The sequence below is a fragment of the Solanum stenotomum genome, chromosome 9, assembly GCF_019186545.1.
Source record: "Solanum stenotomum isolate F172 chromosome 9, ASM1918654v1, whole genome shotgun sequence".
In the NCBI taxonomy this organism is placed as follows: Eukaryota; Viridiplantae; Streptophyta; class Magnoliopsida; order Solanales; family Solanaceae; genus Solanum; species Solanum stenotomum.
In genome coordinates, this window is record NC_064290.1 from 39,389,893 (window position 1) to 39,410,786 (window position 20,894).

The 20,894-nt window shown below is 37.1% G+C and overlaps 1 protein-coding gene and 1 non-coding gene across 3 annotated transcripts in view; one reads left to right on the forward strand and one right to left on the reverse strand.

Moving 5' to 3' along the window:
* The window catches only part of LOC125876926 (pre-mRNA-processing protein 40A-like), a 1,068,087-nt gene that overhangs the window by 530,700 nt on the left and 516,493 nt on the right, over positions 1–20,894 (reverse strand). The window lies entirely within an intron of this gene.
* Positions 18,411–18,606, forward strand: LOC125878085 (U2 spliceosomal RNA). The gene has a single exon (XR_007447704.1). It is a non-coding gene; the product is annotated as a U2 spliceosomal RNA (small nuclear RNA).

Here is a 20,894-nt window from a genome sequence, read left to right on the forward strand (position 1 = left end):
GCATATGTAGCAACCATCTCCCTTTGTGTTTTATGTCTTTCGCTCGACAAAGCTTTGGCATCCAAACTTCTTTCCATCCTACGTGTATGTTTCATGATTCTTGGGATGTGGTTGTCTGTCATTGCTTCTTCCATGATCTCCCCTACCTGTGGTATGCCCATTTCTCATCTCTTTTTTCATTACCTTTTTTATTCCTTAAGTTCGTAAAAGCTTCGACATGAATGATGGCTTCTCAATAATGCTAACATGTCGGCGTTCCAACTCTGTATTGGCATAATTTTTCAGCCCATCCATGAAGTGGAATAACATATCTTCATCAGTGAGGTTAAGAATCTGCAATGTGAGAGTGGTGTAATCCTTCACACATGCATGTATACTTTTGTCTACTTCAACTCCAGAATTGGAACTTTGCTTCATAGATGCCCTTTTTGGGAGAGAAGACCCACTTAAAATTCGATCAAAATTACTCCCATGTGCTGATGGAGCAAAGGCCCTTTTTTATCTCAAACTCCTTCCATTTCCCTTATTGCATGGCCAACTTCGGAAGGTACAACACGGCATTGTTGATTTTGTTCTCATAGCTTCACTTCGTTACACTAGAAACAATTCTCTAACTACCAATGAAATTTCTCTACCTCTTGTGCATCACGAGTGCCTTTGAACATTAGTTGCTTAAAAACCTGAACCTTGGCCTCCCTATCTCTGTCGGATGTCGCGAATCCTCCAGATTCATTCTCCCTCCTTGAGTGCATCCATCATGGTCTTTATGGTCTAAAATATTTCTTAATGCTTCCATGAGCCGACACTCCAAGAAAGTGATGGTTTCCCTTATCTCCAATCCTACATGCTTACGCCCCTCCAACTCTTTTCAGATGTTCTCATACTCCTCAAGGGTGAAGTCTTTAAGAGTCTTGAACATGTCATTGATCTCATCCAAGTGTTTGCCAAAAATCTCTGCAAATTTCCTTACTATGTCAATCTTATTCCAAGCATGAGATTGTGGGCACTTCTCATGTTTTCCATCACTCCCCTTAGTGGCAGAATGTGAGTGGTATGTTAGCGCTTCAGTTGGTGTATGATCGTAAAATAATTTCTCATTTTTCTTATGATTCTTTATCCTCTTTCAGTGATTCTCTTTAACATTGTGCCTAAGGTTAGTGCTGCTAGCAGTGTTAATATCTCCCTCATTTTCCATTTTCATAGTATCAACATTTGTCATGATATCATGTTTTCATAGACTTAGACTTCTACTAAGCACATCGTGCTACACTTCTCAACTTGTTCACGAATCTTTCACGATCTTGTAAGTTTAAGTAAGTTTTTTAAAAATAGATTGCTAAGGAAATATTGAATTAAAAAAGCCACAAGAGAAAGTGAAGCTTTTATATTGCTCAAGACTTAAAAGATTAATTTGCTTTCAATTTATACAACTCACCTAGAGCTAATTTATAAATATAAATCGTGTACAAATCTCCATTATAGAATTCACTACGTAACTAGAATGTTTCATGACCTTCCATGCAAATTCATGAAATTTTAAGGTTTTTCAAGGAAAATCTCTATACATATTTCGAATATTTTAGTTAGGGCTAGTCTTCTTTCTATGTAAGCATTCCACATGGACAACATTAGACCAAGTGGAACTTAAGTGACATGATGTCGTGGTGGGTGATCACATTTTGGTGTCATGTGACTTCACGTAGATGGTTTCATTTGTTCCTCAGTAGAGTCAAATGAAAGGATGAGAGTTGACCTTGGGGTATGTAGAAGAACATGATGACACTGACATCATACATTCTTTTACTTGTTGTCATACCAATCTCCTCGATTAATTTTTGTAGAATGTTCTTGTTCAATATAAATGTTTAATGATGTAGATTAAGTTTTAGATACAGTTGACAATGTCTTTATGCCAAAAACTCTATCCTAGATTCTAGGAAGGATAAAAGAGAAAAAGACACAAAATTATATGGAGGAAAGGCAAGAAAATGATCAAAATGATCCTTAATGTATGAGGGTTGAATTATTTTGATCCTTTATATATATATATATATATATATACAAGCTATATAAATATATCGCTTAGGAGTCATTTGATGTATTGGATAAGAAAATATAATCTTGGAATAAGTTTTTAGTACCTCCAATTCTTGGTTTCGTTACAAAGTATGAAATAACTTATCTCAAGATTAATAATTATGACTGGAATAAGTTATCTCAACCTGTGATGGAATATTAAAAATGCATAATAACAAAAGTACCTCCTTAAACTCTCTTTTATACATCACTTTTTGCATATATGTATGTTCTTTTTTTGGTAAGTACAATTATTTTATTTACCAAAGAGCTTAATAGAAAAAAACCAGCCGACTTGGACATGCAAGCCCAAGTCTTGCTGAAGCACAAACATAAACCATCCCTATCTACTTAATACTCTTATAATTCAGGGATATACATTGAGTTCTTGCAGCCTACTAGCTAATCTAGGTTGTCGGGATCCCCTTGCATGAACCTTTTGTATGACTTGTTGAACAATACTTTCCGGTGTCCTTTGCTTCTTTTGAAATAGTCTACCATTTCTTTCTCTCCACAACCAGTATAATGCTCCTGGTATACCTTCATCGTACTAATTTTCCCTTTCATGTTCCTCACTGCCCATCGAACTTCTTCCTACCAGTTCATAATTTGTCTCTGTATACCTTGCCACCCCAATAGTTTACTCCATACCTTTTCAGCATAAGACCATTTGAAGAATAAATGATCAATATCTTCATCATCTGTTTGACAGAGTGAACATGTTACTTCTTCTGTTAAACCCCATTGCGCCAACCTTCCTTTAGTTAGTAGCGTCCTATTCAGTGCAATATACAGTATAAACAACCATTTAGGAGCTCCAAGGTTTGCCCATACCAGCTTCCTCCATTCCACTTTCTCCATACTGCCCCTCATCTGCTTATAGACCTCATTTATAGAATATTTATCCTTGTTAATCATATCCTGTTCACTATAGCCAGCTTCTTGGAGATATTTATGAACCTTCAAAATCCTCTGGACCATCCAAGATACCTGCTTGACCTTCACACCCCACACAAAATTTTGTTTTCCATAGTAATATGTATCTTCAATACAACTTATGATGACATTCACAACCTTTACTACTCTTTATTTTTATGATTATATATTTTTTCATTAAAAATTACGTTATATAATTTTTTTTTTATGAATATATCAGATGTTGAATTTATTTGAATAATTCTTATGTTTATTTATATTTCTATTTCTCTTAAAATGTTCACTCCACTATTGAGTTACATATTTTTAATTAACTAGTCATTTAATCACTTAAAAATTTATATTTTATACATCAATTAAATTGAAGATAACTTTAATATTTTACAATAATATGATTGATGTGTGTTTAAATTAAGTGACATTAATAGTGAAATTTTATTTTTAAGATAAATAAAATGAATGTTTTTTATTTAAAAACATCCGGCATAATTATGACAATGCACACACAAAAATATTTTAGCTAAATGAGATGAAAATTTTATTTTTAAGAGTGAATAACTAAAACTGGCAAAGAAAGTATAAAAAACTAAATAAAATGGAGTGCATTTTTGTAAAACAAACAACTTATTCTTAGAAAGAATGTCATACATATTATTTGGACATGACAAACCAAACAACCAATAATAAATAATTTCAGCATAAGTAATTCCAGCATAACTTATCCAGACATAACTAATCCCAACATGACTTGTCTTCAAGCCAAATGACCCCACATAACTTATTCCACCTTTTATCCCGCATAAATTATACATAGATTCCCTCATAAGTTATCTAAGTATTAATTATGTAGGATTACAAAAAACACAACCAAACAACGTATAAAATTAATAAATGAATAACTTTTATACAATATTTAAAAATCTACCAAGCAAACATTCTATAAAATTAATACATAAATAAATTTTATCCTATTTCTAAATCAAACGTGATATACAAGATTAATTAACAAAACAACCCATGATATATGTATAATGTGATATTTTGGTCCTAACACTTATCCGTTAACTTTAACGGTGGAACTCAGAAAGCTTCCTCCTCCTCTACACTCTCTCTCTCCTCCGGCTTTGCTGCTTGTACAATTGGATTGATAGCAACAGTAGCAGGGAAGAGGAAGAAAGGAGGAACGAGAAGCTAAAAGTTGTTCAAATATGGCGAATGAAGGCATCAATGATACTTCATGTGCAAGAAAAGGCTCAATCACTCATGTAATCTTTGACATGGACGGTCTTCTTTTAGGTATCAAGATGTATAAGATCTCACTTGGATTTTGCTCTACTACTCTTTTTCCTTTAATCAAGCTTATTTTGCAAATCTGAATGAACTGAGAATGCAATGATACCCTCTTTTGTGACTCAATTGTCCACTTTGCCAATAACGGATAATGTGCTTGTGGAAATTCCCTATAAGTAAAGTTTGTCAAGAATTGATGTAATCATGGTATGCAATCGTTTGCTAAAATAGCATAGCTTCTCTGCCCTTTTTGCTTGACAGATGGGACAACCCAACAACAAAAAGACTCATCCTACTTCTCATATTCGCAACCATCTCCGGAGCATAACAGGATAGTTGGGTGAACTTCAACCCATACTCATGAACACTTAATGTATCCTACTTAAGAGTGAGAAACTCTCGTACCTTGGCATCTTTCAGTTCTCGGGGAAAGAAACATCCCAAGAAGGCCTCCTAAGAACATGCCCAACTCACAGGTGGTGCTTCTCCATCTCTACCCTTCTTCCACTGGTCAAACCAAGTCCTAACAACATCCTTCAATTGATATATAGCCAGTTCAAATAGCTCAGTATCGACAATGAGCATAAAATCAAATGCCTTTAACAGTTTCTCAATAAAGTTCTCTGGATCATCAGTAGTTCTCGAACCAGTGAAACTTGGAGGATTCATTCTTAAGAACTCTTAGATCCTCGAAGTATCAGTCACTTTATATCTAGCTCCTCTTTGTTGCCCATCTTAGTTGGTCACAACTTGTCTCATCATCCGGATACCCTCACAAAACTCACCATTGGTAACTTCTCCTTGGGGTTGCACTTCAGGCGCATTGGGTACCCCTTACTCCTCAACATAGTAGGACAACCTTTGATAGCTCTTCGTGGAGGCATGATTAACTGAAAACACATGCAGGCACGAATTAGAAAGAAACTCTTTAGAGCTCAACTCTAACGCATGAAATGAGTATGCAAGAAGTGAGAATATTTTCCTAAGAGTTGTAGCCTCCTAATTATAGATGTGACGCGCTTAACACCGATAACTAAGACTCTACAGACATGACTTCATAGACTCCCTAGGGCTCTTGAACTTTGTGCTCTGACACCAACTTTGTTAGGCCCAGAGCCTACACCCTGGGCGGGACTGGCACTCGAAAACCATTGCTGGCCCCAAGAGAACCCTTGGCCTGGCTTATTTACTCACTGGAAGACTAAAACATAAGAAATAAAACTCATGCAATAACTTAAGAATAATATCTTAGCCAAAATGCCAGCTCAAGTCTTAAGCATTTACAACTGAAATGAATAAGACTAAAGAACTATAACTATATGTCTATGAAGCCTCTAAAACAAAGAGGGATTTCAAGACAGGACTCCCAATCATCCTAACAACTGAAAACTAGAAAGTAATGTAAAAAGGAGCCCACCGAAAAGCAAGGAGGCTCACCAACTTACTCTGAGTAATCAACCTGATCAGCGCTAGATGTTGATCCTGGTTACTTGTGTCTGCATCATAAGACGATGCAGGCAAATTGGCATCAATACATTGAATGTACGAGTATGGAGTTGGAATGCTAAACATAACATAGGCTTGAAAAGGGTTTGGAAGGAACACCTACCTTGGCTTTAATGAACTCCTGAATAACTTAACTCAATATAAAGCAGTAAAACACATGCAATATACAGAAATCTTTTAAAACAGTAGAAAGCAACTTAGTTCGTTAAAGATAATGCAATAACAAACTCAACTTTACTCATATAATAAAGTAATATAGTTTCTGTGGGAGATTCTCTAACTGACAACCACCACTATGAGCCTAAGTGGTGATACACTGTCTTGCCCACACTGCCAGAACTGTGCTATACTTTGCCGTCATATGTGACTCCTTAACTAAGTGCATCCACTAGTCTATGCTAAAAAGCACTTAAGGATTCATCTAAAAAGTATGATCCTTTACTACCATGATGGCTACATGGTTTATGGAGACTTGAGTTATCTGAACTCGCGTCCCCATATCAGTGCTCAATACTACTCCCAAAATGTACTTAGCTCATATGTTTTTTTAAAAAAAGTCTTTCTTTGGTTTGAGATAATTACTCAAAACTTATCTTAAAAGCTCTCTTGGAAATCGGTGTTTCCATTTCTTGCTCAAATGTTGAAAAATATTTTAACTCTTGGGAATACTTAGTTTCCTTATAACTTTTGAAGAAATGAACTCAAATATTTACTCTTTGCTTAACTCAAAACTTAAGTCTTAAAACAAAGTTAAAACATTTGTGAAAGACTTTTGAAAACTTTATGAACTTATTTTGACTTGATTCTTAACTTCTAGACTTGACTCTTAGCCTTCCTTGAATTGAATTATGAAATCAAGGTTCATGATCTCATATTTATAGATGATTTCATGATGTTTAGACGTACCTTAGAGTGTTGGTATTTACAACAAAACATAGGTACAATGCTAAGGAACTAGTACAGAAAGATTGGAAAGAAATGGGAAGAACTAGAGTCCCTGGAGCTCTAAGAGGCGCGGGATGCCAGCCCTTGAAATTCACAGACCAAGTTGGGGCGCTCTGGCTGGCGTGGTGCCCTAAAGCCCAACATTTAGAGACCCCTTTTTGGGGCTCTGAGAGAGGCGACGCGCTAGTTTCCTCCCCAGGTGCTCCCAGACTTTTCTTCTTCGTTTTTCAACTCTAAACCCTCTCAATCAACTTAGTTCTTCCCCCAAACACTTAGAAATGATTATATCCTCAACATATACTAGATTCAACTCGAAATTTCACCCGAAAACATGAATCAAGCTCAAGATTACTCCAACAACACAACCCACAAGAATTCAAACGAATTTCATCAAGAACTCAAAGGATTTACTTTAAAATCTAATATACATTGCTGAATTGAATCATGATTGGCGCGTGGGTGAACTAACCCAACGCTATGTGATCTAACATACCTTGTAGGGATCACCCTTGATGAAATCCACAAGCGATTTGTAACACCCTATATCCTAAATAGACCAAAATGCAGAGTTTGAGAGGTTGCAGGTGCAACCCACGGTTGCCATCCATGGATCGTAGGTTAGACCATGGCCCGTGCTGGTGGCCCGTGGTTCACCACTGCAACCCCTCCCCAAACCCAGCTCAGAAAATTGGCTAAATCTTGACCCACGGTCCGTAGGTCAGACCACGGTCCGTGGTCTTTGTCAGTGGATCAAGACTCTTTTACCAAGCCTCTGACACGAACTACGGTCGACCAGCACGAACCATTGTTCGATGCACGATCCGTAGGTCTGACCATAGATGAGGGTCAGCAGCCAGTTAGAGGAAAATTGTTGATTTGGTCGACTTGAAATGGTCATAACTCATAGCATAAAATGAATTATGTGTCCTATAACCTATGATATGATAGATAATTGAATCTTCTTGCCAATGCCACCAAGTTTCCTAAAATCTGACCTCCGAGTAAAAGGTTATGCTCGCTTTAGTGAAGCCTTCTTGAGCAGACTCGATCTACGACTCCAATCTACGGACCGTAGGTCCAATCCGTAGGTCACTCCGACAGCAGTTAAGTCATGGGTCTTTTGGTCTTTTCCTATTTCGTTGGACCCCTAAGATACGTCGTTTAGACCCTAAATCATGAAGTTTTAGTCAGTTTATGCCAAGAAACATAACTAGAACTTACCTAAGTCAAATCATTCATCATAACTTAGAAAATAGAAGCTTAAGAAGAGAAAGAGGCAACCAACCCTAACTCCAAGAACGCAACAAGTTTTCTTTAGTTCCAACTCATAAATCAAAGGATTTCTCCGTGAAATTCGTCACTAGGTATGTTGAATTTCACTAGTGGGTTCCTTTCGCCTATTAGGTCCCTAGAATTCAGTCAGGTTCTTGATTCCATGATTATGAACAGACCTAGGATTTCTAGAATTTCAACAGATCATCATGAATTAGTTATTTAAATGTTCCAAATCAGATTATCATGTTATTGCTCAGTTTATTGCATGAATTTCAGAACCCTAGCTATGTATTTCTTTAGTTCTTGAATTACACATGCTAGGTCAGATATTTTAATATTCAGTTATACATGCCTCAGTTTATAAATGCATCATTATCAGATTAATTGTTGCATTCTCAGTTTTGCATGTTCAGTTTTGAGCTATCCAGTATTACAGAAATTCTGTCATAATGTGTTAATCACTTAATCTATTGTGAGTAGCATAATACCGAGTTGGACTAGGGTTCAGCGTACCCATATAGTCCCAGAACTACGAGCCACGTAGGTGTAAGTCTCCTTTGTGGGCATCATTTTAGTAATCACGCCAGCATGCTTCTACACCTTTGGCCGGGTGTATTGGGTCTTCTCGATGGGGAGTATACATCAGATTCCACAATTAGCTCAGGTGGTTTTATGTCGCTCATAGTAGCTCCAACTGTTTAGTCAGATTCTATTGCATTGACTATGTATCTGTATATTCAGTATTCAATCTCAGCATGTTATGAATTGATCATTGGATTCAGTTAGTTCAGCATTCAGTAAATATATCATGTTCAGATTATTTCATTGCTTTATTGCTTTGTTCAGTTATATGTTATTTTAGTGTTACTCTATCCTGCATGCTCAGTACCTTTCAAGTACTAACACATACATGCGCTACATCTTTTCGTGATGTAGGTTCAAGTTCTCAGCATCCAGATCACGCTTAGATCGGTTCCCGATCTCCAGTTCAATAGAATAAATAGTGAGTCCTCATTCTCCGAGGATAATAGCCATGAGTTTCTTTTCAGTATTTTTTTAGTCCTTTAGTTTCAATTTTGCTAGACTTAGCTAGGGCCTGTCCTAACATTTTTGGTCAGTTAGAGGCTATTTTCAGACATAGTTAAATTCAGCTTAGTGTTGAGTTAATATCTTATTTGTATTAAACTCATCATTTTTCATTTATCTCAGTTATAGTATATGGGTAATCCCCATCCTTATCATTTTATTTATGATTTAGCTTCCGCATCAGTTTATTATCTTTAGTATGCTCATGATCATGCCAGTAGGGTTATCTTGGTATTACTTGTGGTCCTAGGTCTGGTGTCCGCGTCTCAGGGATAGTCTCGGGCGTGACAAACTTGGTATCAGAGCATTAGGTTTAAATGTCCTAGGATGTCTGAAAAGCCACACTAATAGAGTCTTTTTTATGGGTGTGAAGTGCATTATATCTAATGAGAGGGAGACTACGAGGTGTTTTAGGAAAACTTCACACTCTTTGTTATTCTTATCGTTCGTTGGTATGATCTCATTTCTAATCTGTCATTATGCACTTAAGATCATGCCTCCCCTTAGAGCTAACGCCAGGAATGCTAACACAATTTCTCTAGTCCCAGACCATAAGGTTAAGAATGAAAAGTTTCAGAATGCGATCCAACTAGTGGCTCAGAGTATGACTAACAAGAACAATCAGCAGGTTCCAGTTCCTACTAATAGAAATGGTGGATACTTGGCAGCTAGAGTTTGAGAGTTTTTTAAGGATGAATCCGCCTGAGTTTTAGGGTCATAAATTGGTGAAGACCCATAAAATTTCATTGATGAGGTTAAGAAAATCTTTGGAGTGATGCAAGTGACTGGTAAAGTTGGCATCCTACCAACTTAAGGATGTGGCTCACATATGGTACACTCAGTGGAAAGATTCAAGGGCTACGTTATCTTTCCTAACTCCTTGCATAGCAGTCCAATTCAGTGTTAGTCCAGAAACTCTCCCAGAACCCTTCTCAGTCTCTACTCCAGTTGGTGACCCAGTTATAGCTAGACGGGTATATAGAAATTGCTCTGTCACAGACTCTCAGAAAGTCACCTCAACAGATTTTGTAGAGTTAGAAATAGTACACTTCGATGTCATTCTAGGCATGGATTGGTTAGATTCCTATTATGCCTCAGTCCATTATAGAACTAGGATTGTTTGTTTTCAGTTTCCAGACGAACCAATCCTAGAATGGAAGGGTAGTAGCTTAACGCTTATGGGTCGATTCATTTCTTACCTTAAGGCCAGAAAGATGATCTCTAAAGGTTGTCTCTATCTTCTAGTTCGGGTTAAGGATTCCAGTTCAGAATCCCCAACTCTTGAGTCAGTCCCTGTAGTCAGTGAGTTCCAGAACTGTTTCCAGATGATCTTCTCGGAGTTCCTCCCGAAAGGGAAATCGAATTTGGAATTGATATCTTTCCAGATACCCAGCCTATCTCTATTCCTCCTTACAAAATGGCTCTAGCTGAGCTTAAAAAATTGAAAGAGCAGTTTAAAGACCTAGATAGAGGCTTCATCAGACCTAGTATTTCGCCATGGGGTGCACCAATGTTGTTCGTAAAGAAGAAAGATGGTTTTCTCAGAATGTGCATTGACTATAGGCAGTTGAACAAAGTCAAAATCTAGAATGAGTATCCCATCCCCATGATTGATGACTTGTTTAACCAATTTCAGGGTGCTAGTCATTTCTCAAAGATAGATCTTAGATCAGGTTATCATCAGCTTAGAGTCAGAGATAGTAATATTCCAAAGACAACCTTCAGAACTTTGTATGTTTATTACAAATTTGTAGTTATGTCATTTGGACTAACCAATGCTCCTGCAGCTTTCATGTATTTGATGAACAGAGTGTTCAAGCAGTACTTAGACTTGTCCGTTATTGTCTTTATTGATGATATTCTCATTTACTCTAAGAATGAGGAAGAACATATGAGTCATTTGAGAGTTGTTCTGCAAACTCTCAAAGATCACCAGTTATTTGTAAAATTTAACAAGGGCGAGTTTTGGTTACAATCAGTTGCCTTCCTTGGGCATTATGTGTCTAGTGAAGGAATTCGAGTAGATTCTCAGAAGATAGAAGCAGTGAAACAATGGCCCATACCTACCTCTGCTACATATACCAGAAGTTTCTTGGGTCTAGCGGGCTATTACAGACAGTTCGTGGAAGGATTTTCATCCATAGCCTCACCATTGTCTAGGTTGACTCAGAAGATGGTCAAGTTTCTATGGTTAGATGATTGTGAGAAAAGCTTCGTAAAATTGAAAACTAGGTTGACTACAACTCCTATCTTGACTCTACCAGAGGGTTTAGATGGCTATGTGATCTATTGTGATGCATCCAGGGTCGGCCTAGGTTGTGTGTTGATGCATCGAGGTAAGGTTATAGCTTATGCTTCTAGACAACTTAAGGTACATGAGAAGAACTATCCAACTCATGGCCTTGAGCTTGCAGCAGTGGTGTTTGCACTCAAGATTTGGAGACACTACTTGTATGGTGTTCATGTAGATGTGTTCAATGACCATAAGAGCCTCCAATATGTATTCACTCAGAAAGAGTTGAATCTTCGCCAGCGAAGGTGGCTTGAGTTCCTCAAAGATTATGATATGAGCGTGCATTACCATTCGGGTAAGGCAAATGTAGTAGTAGATTATCCATGGGTATTGTATCACATGTTGAGGAAGAAAGAAGAGAGCTAGCAAAGGATGTTCATAGACTTGCTCGCCTAGGAGTTCGTCTTATTAGCATATCATATGGTGGTGTAACGGTTCAAAATGGGGCAAAATCTTCTTTGGTAGTAGAGGTTAAGGAAAAGCAAGACAGTGATCCAATCTTACTTGAGCTTAAGGGTGCAGTACACAATCACAGAGTGGAGGTTTTCCAATGGGGAGATGGTGTACTTTGCTACCAAGGTCGATTATGTGTTCTTAATGTGGGAGAGTTGAGACAACATATTCTTGTAGAGGCCCATAACTCCAGATATTCTATCCATCCAGGTGCCACTAAGATGTACCGCAATCTGCGGGAAGTCTATTGGTGGAATGGTATGAAAAGAGATATAGCAGACATTGTGGCTAGGTACCCCAATTGCCAGCAAGTCAAGGTAGAACATCATAAACCAGGAGGCAGGACTTAAGAGATTGGCATTCCCACTTGGAAGTGGGAACTGATCAACATGGACTTCATCACATGTTTAGCTCATACTCGCAGACAGTATGACTTCATTTGGTGGATTGTTGATAGGGTTACTAAGTCTTCTCACTTTTTGGCGGTCAAGACTATAGATTCGGTGGAGGATTACGCCAAGCCTTACATTAATGAGATTGTAAGGTTGCATGGGGTTCCTTTGTCTATCATCTCAAATAGAGGTCCTCAATTTACTTCTTATTTCTGGAAATTATTTCAGAAGGGTCTTGGTACTAGGTTAACCTTAGCATAGCATCTCATCCACAAATGGATGGTCAGGCAGAGCGTTCATACCTTAGAGGACATGTTGAGAGCTTGTGTGATTGACTTTAAGGGTAGTTGGGACGATCACCTTCCTCTTATTAAGTTTGCCTACAACAATAGTTACCACTCCAGTATAAAGATGGCCCCTTATGAGGCATTGTATGGGCGTAGATGTAGATCTCTAGTTGGTTGGTTTGAAGTAGGTGAAGCAGCCTTGATAGGACCAGATTCATTCCTTGATGCTATGGAGAAAGTGCAACTCATTAGAGATAGACTTAAGACTGCATAGAGTCGCCAGAAGTCTTATGCAGATGTGACAAGAAGGGAACTAGAGTTCCAAGTTGATGATTGGGTTTTCCTGAAAGTGTCACCTATGAAGGGGGTGATGAGATTTGGCAAGAAAGAGAAGCTCAGTCCCATATATGTAGGCCCTTATAGGATCTTGAAAAGATTGGTAAAGTGGATTATGAGTTAGAGTTGCCAGCAGATTTAGCAGCAGTGCATCCAGTCTTTCACATTTATTTTTTGAAGAAGTGTGTGGGTGATCCAGCATCCGTAGTACCATTAGAGACTGTGGATGTATAATATATCCTTTCTTATGAGGATGTACTAGTTGAGATTCTTGATCGTCAAGTTAGAAGGTTGAGAAACATAGAAGCCGCTTCAGTCAAGATTTGGTGGAGGAGTCAGTCCGTAGAGGGAGCCACTTGGGAAGCAGAAACGGCCATGAAAGCCAAGTATCCTCACCTCTTTCCTTCTGATTTAACTCCAACGTGAGGTAATAGTTCCTCTTCAGTTTTTCAGTCATTCATGCGTAAATTTAATCTTTGAATCATGTTCCTTCAGTTTGTACTTGCATTTTCAGCGTATTTGCATGTTCTTGGAACTTAGTTCAGTCAGAAATTCAGTTCTTAGTATTTAGTGGTAGGGATTGCAGCCGTTTCCCTCTATTTCAGCTAGTTTAGTCTTCATTCAAGGACGAATGTTCTCAAGGGAGAGCTAATGTAACACACTGTATCCTAGATACACCAAAATGCAGATTTTGAGAAGTTGCAGATGCAACCCATGGTTGCCATCCATGGACCGTAGGTCAGACCATGGCCCATGCTGGTGGTCCGTGGTTCACCACTCCAACCCCTCCACGAACCCAGCTCAAAAAATTGGCTAAGTCTCGACCGACAGACAGACCCACAGTCTGTAGTTCAGACCATAGTCTGTGGATCAAGACTCTTTTACCCAGCCTCTGAAATGAACTAGGGTCGACTAGCACAGACAGTCGTCTGATGTACGGTCCGTAAGTCTAACCGTAGATGATGGTCAGTAGCCAGTTAGAGGAAATTTATTGATTGGGTCAACTTCAAATGGTCATAACTCTTATCACAAAATTAATTATGTGTCCCATGACCTATTATATAATAGATAATTGAATACTCTTTCCAACGCCACTGAGTTCGCTAAAATCTGACCTCCGAGTAAAATGTTATGCTCATTTTAGTGAAGCCTTGTCGAGCAGACTCGACCTACGACTCCAATCTACAGATCGTAGATTGACCTACGGCCCGTAGATCCAATCCGTCGGTCACTGCGACAGCAGTTAACTCAGGGGTCTTTTGGTCTTTTCCTATTTCGTTGGACCTCTAAGATATGTCGTTCAGACCCTAAATCATGATGTTTTAGTCAGTTTAAGCCTAGAAACATAACTATAACTTACCTAAGTTAAATCATTCTTCATAACTTAGAAAATTAGAAGTGTAAGAAAAGAAAGAGGCGACCAGCCCTAACTCCAAGAATGCAGCAAGTTTTCTTCTGTTCCAGCCCAGAAATCAAAGGATTTCTCCTTGAAATTCGCCACCAGATATGTGGGATTTCACTAGTGGGTTCCTTTCGCCCATTAGGTCCCTAGAATTCAATCAAGTTCTTGATTCCATGATTATGAACAGACCTAGAGTTTCTAGAATTTCAACAGATCATCATGAATTAGTTATTTAAATGTTCCAAATCAGATTATCATGTTATTGCTCAGTTTATTGCATGAATTTCAGAACCCTAGCTATGTATTTCTTTAGTTCTTGAATTAAACATACTAGGTCAAGTATTTCAGTATTCATTTATACATGCCTCAGTTTATGAATGCATCATTATCAAATTAGTTGTTGCATTCTCTGTTTTGCATGTTTAGTTTTGAGCTATCCAGTATTACAGAAATTCTGTCATAATGTGTTAATCACTTAATTTATTGGGAATATCATAATATCGAGTTGGACTAGGGTTCAGTGTACCCATATAGCCCCAGAACTACAAGCCACGTAGGTGTAAGTCCCCTATGTGGGCATCATTTTAGTGATCACGCTAGCATGCCTCTATACCTTTGGCCGGGTGTATTCGGTCCTCTCGATTGTGAGTATACATAAGACTCCACATTTAGTTCATGTGGTTTTATGTCAGTTATTAGTAGCTCCCACAATTCAGTCAGATTCTATTGCATTGACGATGTATCAGTATATTTAGTATTCAATCTCAGCATGTTATGAATTGGTCAATGCATTCATTTAGCTCAGTATTCAGTATATATATCATGCTTAGATTATTTCATTGCTTTATTGCTTTGTTCAATTATATGTTATTTCATCTTTACTATATCCTGCATGCTCAGTACATTTCAAGTACTGAAGCATACATGCGCTATGTATGTTCAGGTTCTCAGCATCCAGATCACGCTTAGATCGGTTCCCAATCTCCAGTTCAGTAGAATCAATGGTGAGTCCTCATTCTCCGCAGACAATAGTCATGAGTTTCTTTTCAGTATTTTTTCCGTCCTTTAGTTTCAGTTTTGCTAGACTTAGCTGAGGCATGTCGCAACATTTCTAGTCAGTTAAAGGCTATTTTCAGACATAATTAGATTCAGCTTAGTATTGAGTTAATATTTTCTTTGTATTAAACTCATGAGTTTTCATTTATCTCAATTATAGTATATGGGTATTCCCCATCCTTTTCATTTTATTTATGATTTAGCTTCCGCATCAATTTATTATCTTTAGTATGCTCATGATCATGCCAACAGGGTTAGCTTGGGATCACTTGTGGTCATAGGTCCCGTGTCCGCGTCTCGGGGGTAGTCTCGGGGCGTGACATGATTCTTGAACGTTCTTGATGAATCTTGATTTCTCTTCTCCTTTATCCTCTTTTCTGTTTTCTCCAAGACCTTGCGTGAATTTCAACTTTTATAAATTGACATAATTATGACTATACCACAATTAAACTCCTAAAATTAATTAAAATAATTGGGTAAGAAAAAGGCCAAAACACCCTTCTAAAATTCGGATTGGACTTTCCTTATTTGAACAACCCAACTTTCAATGGGCATATGAACTCGGAATCGTGCAAACTCGATGGCATTGGAAAGATTATTCCAATATCTTTTCTACAATATATGGAAACACACCTAACTCATCCTGAACTAAGAGTTATGGTCATTTGAAGTTGACCACAAACACAACTTAACATACTTAACAAATTTTCCAAATTTTTATATTCTTTCCAAAAATGGCTATTTCAAATTCTTAATTTCTTCCTAGTTATTTCAAATTGCGAGATGTTACAATTATATCATTAAGTGGGACTCAATCATGTTAGACAAAGACCTCGAATATAAGGAGGAATCGATTGCAATTCTTGATCGTTATGTGCGAAAGTTGAGGACCAAGGAGATTAAGTCCGTGAAACTTCAATGGAAGCATCATCCACTTGAGGAAGCTACTTGGGAAACCGAGAGGGACATGCGAGACAAGTATCCCCAATAGTTCGTCGAATCAGGTACTACTTCATTCTTTTCTAAGCCTATTTTTTTCCTAAGTTTGTCACTCGAGGACAAAAGATAGGTAAATTGGTATCTATTGTAATGAACGGGTTCCTTCATTATAGAAAAGCCAACGGGGAAAAATTTTGGGTCGAAAAAGTTTTTCGTAGTAACTTGGAATTTCCCAACCTAGTCCAGATTTGGACAAAATCGGAGTCATTAAGGTGTAGGGAAATCTGGTAACAATTTGGTGATTTATTTATGATTTTAATTACATGAGTAGTTAGATAAGTCATTAAGGAATCCATAAGATTTTACGGAATTGAATTCGGGTGAGTGGAGCCCCCAGAATCAATCTTAGCGTGAGCAGTATTTTTTTAGCGTCGTTGGTTAAAAGTGTGTTGTGAAATGGGGGTCTTGGAGTTATTAAAATAGCTCACTATTTCGTACATGCCGCTTTGGCGGTGATTTTGGTCGGTATGGCAGTGTCGCTGTAGCGGGGTGAGGGCCGTTGTGGCGGGTTAGACGCAACTTAAAGTCGTAAATAAATCCCAAAACGTCTTTATTCTGCACTTTTTGTTTTGAGAACTAAGGAACTAACCCCAAGCGATTCTTGACAGTTTTCCACCATTCTCGAGGCTAAAGGTAAGATTTTAACTCCCTGAATCCATTTTTCGATCCGTAGAACGTAATCTAATAGGTAATTATCGATGCGGGAGGGTTTTGATCTAGAATCTATGGTGGAAACAACCCTAATTTGGATACTTGTGATCATGGGTATGATCTAGGGTTGTTAGAATTGTTAGTAATCCCGGTAATTAGTGATTGTTTATTGATTTCTGTATTGTGATGATTGTTTGTAGACCAAGAACAAGCAGAATAAATTCAGAAAGGGAAGAATCAAGTTTCTTATGGGTTTCACGCTTTATTTGAGGTTGGTGATGGTTGTGACTCTATGATTGTGTGATGTATGTTTGTTCTTGCTTCATTATGATACATGTATGTATGCGAATGTTGTATTATTGATTAAACTAATTGTAAATGAGATAGATGAATGATGAATGTCATGAATCATGACTTAATTGTATGATCTTAAGAATATACTTGTGATTATGATTGTGGCTTGTTGAATGGATCGGATGTTGTATTCCGACACACTAACTTGGATCGGTTGCCACATTCCGACATAATGATGGGATCGGTTGCCACATTCCGGCATAAACATTGAATCTGGTACTACGTTCCGGTATGCTAACCATTTGCATTTGGGTGCCATGAGAGGACCAATGATTTGATATAATTGTGTATCTTGAGAAATGTGAACTGTAACTTGTTCGTAAATGTTGATAATATTGTGTATGTTCAGTATATGCATGTGATTATATTGTTGTGATGACTTATATATATTGTACTTAGTGGGATAGCCGTGTGATCCTACCAGTACACGGTGGTTGTGTACTGATATTGCACTTACTATTTCTTTGTTGAGTACAAGGCATCTTCAGGCGGCAATTGACAGACCTCGTTTAGAAGATCAGTGATCGTCGATCGAATTCAAGGGTAGTGTGAAATGATTCTGATTGTACCTTACCGGAAAGGTCACAATCCTTTGGAAAAGTCACAATCTTTCGGAAAGGTCACAACCTTTCATAAAAGTCACAACTTTTCATAAAAGTCACAACTCTTCATAAAAGTCTCGACTTTTCATAAAAGTCATAATTCTTCATAAAAGTCGCAAGTCTTCATTTTCCATTCACACCTTTTAAAACCCAACAGTAGGTCCATCTCGGTAGCTTGCTATTGGGACCTTCAAGTGTCTGGTGTTGCACTTCTGCTTTTGCCTGGCACACCCCACCAATTATAGTCCTAAATTTGGATAATTTCATTTGATATGCAATATGGTTCTTTTGTAAAAATTCTATGAATCTACAAAATATTTTTGTTGTCATGATGTTGAACCTCGATCGTTATAAAAAGTATAGTAGTAAAGTGTGATATATAAACTATTTGATAACAATAATTGAAATAGTAAAGAGAGATTTTGTGTAAGAAATTGCATATAAAAGAGGTTGAAAAAGATATAGAAAAACATACCTTTCTTGGCCTTTTTCGCTAAGATCAAGTGTAGTATCTATTTCTTATTAATTTAATGTACGATGTATGGATCATTGATCCACACGATATCAACTAATTTTTTTGGAGTGGAGGTCCACCACGATATCTTGCTATCGGGACCTTCAAATGTTTCCTTGACATTGCCCTACTAGCTTGCTAGGCGCACCCCCACCAATGTAATCATAGATTTTTTTTTCTCAAATAATTGTTATTTAATTATTATTCTAATATTTAGGACTTTAAAATTCTATGAAGATTCTAAATATGGCAAGGTAAGGTAGATTTTAACTTGGAGTCTTTAAATATTTTATTCATTTTTAATTTCAAGAAGGAATAACTTGGATCATACAAATTCACGTTAGGTTCCAAGATTAATTAGTATCCTTATTTTAGTAGTAAAATAAAATAAAATTACGTTTACCTAAACATTAGTTCCTCACCTCCCTTCGCATGTATTTTATTTTAGGAGTTTTTTACTAATTCTTCTTTCCATATATTTTAGACGTCTACATTAATTTTACTAATACCTATTACCATTTATTTTAGGAATCGTTAATTTCTTTCTTCTCATATATTTTAGGAATCAACATAATAAAGGTAATTAAATAATAATTTAAGAAAATAGAAGAAACTAAAAAATAAGTTTCCTATTTCTATTCTCCATTTCCGGTCTATTTTAGTATTTTCTATTTAGTTACTTATGTTTTTCCTATTATACTTGTTGTTTATGCTTGTGTTATTCTTTTAGCTTAGTCGGACGTTGTCTACTATATACCGTGTTTTTACTCATACTACACTTCTGCCCCCTACAAATCTTAGTTTGAGTTATAACTGTTGATTGGAGTCGTGCGGAGCAGCTTAGAGTTTTTGGAGACTTGGGTGATATCCTAGCGTCCGGAGTTGTGAGTTTCCATCTATTTTTGGCTAGGCTTAATCTTTATGTTCTATTCAAAGACAATCTGTGCTTATCTTGTATTTGTAAAAGTCTTGCACTCTTAGGTTGGATTAAATTCTCAACTACTAACTGATGCCAGGTTTTTGGATGGTTTCTATATTGATTTCCGTTGATTATCTTTTTTCGCTTGATATAATCTTTACGCTTTTAATTTGTTGGCTTTTTCTTGGTAGCTCGTTGCTTATGGGTCTGAGCAAAGGGTTAGGTTTACCTACTGGTGGGATATAATAGGTGCCATCATGAACTGAAAAATTGGGTCGTGACAATTATAATTTGAGGGACATGTCGTACGGTGAATTCTATTATCGAGTGTCGTCTTGCATGTCGCAATGGATGCATGGAAAAATATGTCATCCATGGATCCCGAACTGAGAGACAACATGTGTGTATCATTAGGTAAGACATGCATTATACACATTTCATTGCACTACATATCTATATCATTTGTGAACTTGTGAGTGCCTTTCTGTGGAATTAGTGATTGATGACTTGATCTGATGTACTATTGATCTGTAATTGTTGGAGAGTTGTTATTGAGCTATGAGATATTTAAATTGTGCACTGTTAGGTTGGACTGGTTTTTACATGTTGTAGTTGTGGAAGTTCGGTTGGAGTAGCAGAAGTAAATGTATTTTATACTCTAAGCTTTGTGTTAAGAGTTTGCTTATTGAATACCGTGTGGTTTGGTAATCACCCCTTGCTTCTACATTTTTGTAGCTTACTAGCCCATTTTTGGAGATTTGTGAGGCAGTTGTTTATCATCTCAACGGACTTTCTTACTCCTAGTTATGATCTTGTTCTATTTTAGAGACAAACATCATTTGGGAGTTATGTTTTCTTTCAACAAATGATTGCATTTGGTAAATTTACAATGACGAAGAATCTCAACAATATTCATAATTCAGTCATTTCATCGAGTGTATTACCAAATATGACATGACCTAAACAGTTACAAAATTTCATATTCATAATTCAGGGACATTTCATCAACATTCCTCTTAAATTACCTACCTACACATGGAACGAAGAGACCAAAATTAGTAAGAATATTTGGTGTGTGCCAAATTATTTTAGAATCCTTTCATTCCAAAGTAAAATCATCTCCACTAATTAATTACGGAGGAAAGCTGAATAAATAAATCATATAGTAAAGAAAAAAAATTATAGGGTGTGTTTGGTATGAAGGAAAACATTTTCCATGACAAGTAGATTTTTGACTTATTTTCTCATGTTTGGTTGGTGAGTAGAAAATATTTCCGCAAAAATTTTTTTAGTGTTTGATTTATGAATAAAAAAATGTTTTTGAGAAAATATCTTTTATTTTTACTAGAGAGTACAAAATAATTTTCGAAATTGAAAATATTTCTTAAAAACAAACTTCAATTATTTTTGGGGGGCCTGGTGGGTGGGGAGGTCGGGGGTGAAAAAATAAAAATTTGAAGTTGAAAATCTTTTAAAAACAAACTTTTTTTTTTGGGGGGGGGGGGGGGGGGGGGGGGGGGGG